Raw genomic sequence first — 4,428 nt, 5'->3', positions numbered from 1 at the left:
AGGAAGCTCAAATATTGTGACCCCTGTGTCGCAGAAGGCCAGCTAGTCACGGGCAGTGATGATTTCGGTCAGAGAGCAAGGATGATAAGACTGAAGCAATAAGTGGTCAATTTCAGGATAAAAGGAGGGGAAAACCTGGGGTGAAACCGGAGGTCAGTTTAAAAAAAATAAATTCGTATTCCCTCCTTTTCCTTAATAGCTTCAAGGTATGGAGGTTGCAGGTTTCCCAAAACCCAGACCCTGAGAATAACAGGATCTGTCATGGTGATGCCATAGTGCAAGACCTGGAGATGTCATTGATGATTTTAATCTTCTTGGACATATTGCTACAGACCTTAAAGTCACTGTTCTCCTAAAAAAATGATTACATCAGCAATAGTAACTTCAACTTCTACACCAAGCTCAATACTGATGGAAATTCTCTGCTCGGCTATCTCTGACACACTGTGCAAATCGATGAGACGCTTGTGAATTTGCATTTGGAAATGATCCCAAGTCTTGGAACCTTCACCACATGGTGTTTTCCTGGTAGTGATTCGCAGAGTCTTCGTAGGCACGTGAACAGATCCGTTCACTTTTAGGTTTCCCTCTTTTTCACCTCTGATCAGATCTGCGCAGACTTCCTCAAGTGATTTCACGTTGTGATCTGTCAAGGTAATTCTGATTCAGTGAATTGCAACTTCCTGTTCTACGGGTGCTTTGCCAGGGTCTTTAAATGCCATGGCCACCGCAAAGCCTTCCTGAACGATTAATTCCTGGCCAGAATGAGCAAAGCCCAAGGAACAGTGGTGGGTCAGGAGAGAGTAACACTGTCCAGACACAAGAGACAAAAGACAACAATAACGAGAGACAAAAGACAACAATAACAAAATGGATTACATTTAACAAAATAGCAAATGATATTCTATATTATTTTTCTAATGTTTCAGACTATAGCCTCCTGGATCCAACTTTGCTTACAGAGTTTCTGTTTGCAAAGGAACCTCAAGGGAGGCTAAAACCTGTGACCTCACTCATCATTCATAAAGTGTCACAATCATGCTCAATCTAGTCCCTTAGAATGATTTACAAGGATTCACACCAAGATTCTGTCTGCCACCACTCTACCTGTCCCCAACCTAGTCTTGCTAGGCCCCCTGCTATGACAGGAGGCCTCTTACCAGCAAGCCCTTTTGCTCACCACTGCTCAGAGCAGCAGCGGGAGAACAAGAAAATAAAACACAACAACATTTCTGATGCTATGTCACGTCCAGGTAGAACCCGGAAGTGGCAAACAGTACCTCTAGGAATCACTGGAAACTCTATGATTTTACTCTGAAGTAATGTATTATCAGATGTCACCAATATTACACTACTTCCTATGACCCTCCTGCAGGTTGCTGGCAACTGTACTGCCACCCTTTTCTGTGATTTGGGTTATACAAAGATGTGAAATATATCTATTTCGCGGGCATCTGAAGAAGTGAGATCTGACTCCTGAAAGCTTGTGCAGGAATAAATCTGGTTGGTGTTCAAAGTGTCACTTGAGTTTTGTTTTACTTTGAAAAGCAGCAGAGATAGTAGTGCATTCATATGAATGATATCACATGGATACCTGTGAATGTTTGCAATCCCAGTTTTGTATCTGTCAAGACATGAGACTTTTCATGCTCTTAGTGGCCCTTCTCCCTGCCTGAGTTGTGTTTGTACATCTATATGCTTTTATTGCATTGTTAAATATTTTACATATACATTTTAAATGCTGTTTTAATGTTTTAATTGTTTTAATGCTTTGATGTTGTCCACCTTGCGGGCTTTATTTGGATGGAAAGGCAGAACAGATATGTTTTAAATAAAAAAAAATATGAAAAAAATAACATGGAAGATTAACAATGTCCAAAATGTGAACTGCAGTTTGTTTGTGCTTGATTACTCTTTTATTTCTCTAATTTAAATTACAAGTTTATGCTATGTTATTTACAGAGCAATTCTCAGATCCTCAGGACTCTAACAGAACACAAACATGCATTAGTTTGGCGTAGTTGTTAAGAGCGGCAGGACTCTAATCTGAAGAACCGGGTTTGATTCCCCACTCCTCCACTTGAAGCCAGCTGGGTGACTTTGAGTCAGTCACAGCTCTCTCAAAGCTCTCTCAGCCCCACCCACCTCACAGGGTGTTTTGTTGTGGGGATAATTATGACATACTTTGTGAACCGCTCTGAGTGGGCATTAAGTTGTCCTGAAGGGCAGTATATAAACTGAATGTTTCTGTTTTCGTTAATAATAATGATGATGATGATGATGATAAATAACCCTTTAAAATCAACCGTGATACAATTCTATTAAAATAACGTAATGGTCATTTTTGTACAGTGTTTTTATCGCTGTACACAAGTTTGTGTGCAGCAGTAATAACACTACAAAAAGTATCTTGATACAGTCATAGATGCAATGCTTGTTTGAGGCTTTTTTGGTTCAATCACTAGCATCTCCATGCAAAAGGATCACGTCGAAGGTGATATGAAGACTGGAAATCCGCTGCTGGTTAGTGTTGTGTACTGCTTCTTTAAGAGGAGCATTGTCAGCTTCAAATTGGGAACTTCCTGGAGATTTGGGGGTGAAGTTCTCCTGCCAGATCTCCCACTATAATGTCTCCTGGCAAACCTTCACTCCGCCTACCAACACCTGAAATGCCAGTGGGAGGAAATGAGAAGTGGGGATTGGATAGGGCCAGCCTTGACCCAACTCTCTGATGTCACTTCTGGTAAAACCTGGAAGTGATGTCATAGACATGCTAAAATTTCCAAAATATCTTTGGTTTTACCATAGAGTTTTTTGGAAATTCTAGAGCATCCAGTGGCATCACTACTGGGTTTTGCTGGAATTGACACCAGTGCACCAGCGTGACAAAGCATGCCAGGCTCTGCCTCCTTTTTCTCTGAGGGATTGCTGGATGCAGCCTGGCAAACCTAGACATGGAGCCTGGAGAAGGCAGGGTTTGAGGAGGGAGGGGCTGGAGATCTTCAGGCTCCATCTGAAGTTTAACTACAGTAAGGGCACTTATGGGTAAAGCCAATCAATAATAAACAACCATTCCCGTAACTAACACAATAATACGCTAAATATACAGTATAGTATTTTTTTGAAATTTATGTCAATTAAAGTGCAAGTGTGTAAACTGTAGGTGCAAGTTGCCAAATAAATTTCAACATCAGCCACTGGCTTAAGTCAGTTTCTGCCGGAGGTATTAAAAGCAATAGTACAGACCTCGTAGATATACAATGACCATCAACAATCCATATTGGTTACAATAAATTACATCTGAAGTTTGGCAATCCTACTCAATGTGGAAAATGGGCAATGAAATGCCATGAATGTAGACAGTTCCTTAACGGGAATGGTAAGAAAGGCATTGGCTCTGGATAGAAAAATCAATTAGGGACAATAGCGTTCCCTGAGAAGATCTTTTCTAACAAGTGCTATGAAAGTGAAAGGGAGTCCAAGGGTGGCTAAATTTTAAGCAAGACACTAAATATTTACCCTGCTCATTTGGTAACTTCACGGAACAGTAGGAGAGATGTTATTTGACACAACTGAAATGGAGAAGGAATCGAAAGGGGGAGGACAGTTGCCGTCAAATGACACGTTGACAGCATAATAAGACGCTTGTCGATCCCGTTCGTTTCTGCTTCTGAAAAGTGCTAGTTGTTTAAAGTGCCAATTAATTAGGAAGACAGGAACTCATTATTAAGGCAAATGGCAGTCAGAGCTGTGCAATGCGACTTCCATTAATGCAGAAGGAACACTTATATACATGGAAGCAATTGTCCCATGGTTGACCCGTGCTGCTCACCCAAACCACGATTAGTAGAGTCCTCTGTATTATCTTCTCAGAAAGAACAAACCCCTGCTGTTGGGGTGATGGACCAGCTTGCTGTGTGTGTGTGTGTGTGTGTGTGTGTGTGTGTGTGTGTGTGAATTGCAAGGAGGGTTTTTTTTCATACCGGCGACTGTGCCAAACAAAAGGCATGATTCACACAGCTTGTGTTTTAGGTCATGTGATGTCATGCCTGTCTGTCTACATACATGCCAGGATTGTGTTGCTGACATTTATTGTTTACTACTGCTGCCATTATGCTAAAGCCATGCTGCTGTGTTAATGTGTATTAATTAAAATGCACTCTATGTCTCGCTCTTCCTGCATAACTTTAGTGCAGATGTTACTGAAGTCCCAAGCAAGGGCCTCTCTCTTATCTTAGAGAAATATGCGAGTCTCGGCTAGCTGTAACTTTGAAGTATCTAAATGCCAGTTTCAGCTACTCTCCCCAGATGCTGGGAATAAGTTGTTGTCTATCATTCATAGTCATAACTAAGTTGATTCTCACAGAAACTGTGTAACCTTGTGCGCCAAAACTCTAACTGTTGTTTGAAGTATGGGAAAATGAAGTA

General features: G+C 41.2%; 1 pseudogene; it reads right to left on the bottom strand.

Annotated features, from left to right (window-relative positions):
- Positions 1 to 341: 341 nt before the first annotated feature.
- On the bottom strand, positions 342 to 722 carry LOC129333977 (40S ribosomal protein S20-like; annotated as a pseudogene).
- Positions 723 to 4,428: the final 3,706 nt, after the last annotated feature.

Source organism: Eublepharis macularius, chromosome 7, assembly GCF_028583425.1.
Source record: "Eublepharis macularius isolate TG4126 chromosome 7, MPM_Emac_v1.0, whole genome shotgun sequence".
In the NCBI taxonomy this organism is placed as follows: domain Eukaryota; kingdom Metazoa; phylum Chordata; class Lepidosauria; order Squamata; family Eublepharidae; genus Eublepharis; species Eublepharis macularius.
This window is presented reverse-complemented; position numbering and strand designations above follow the sequence as displayed.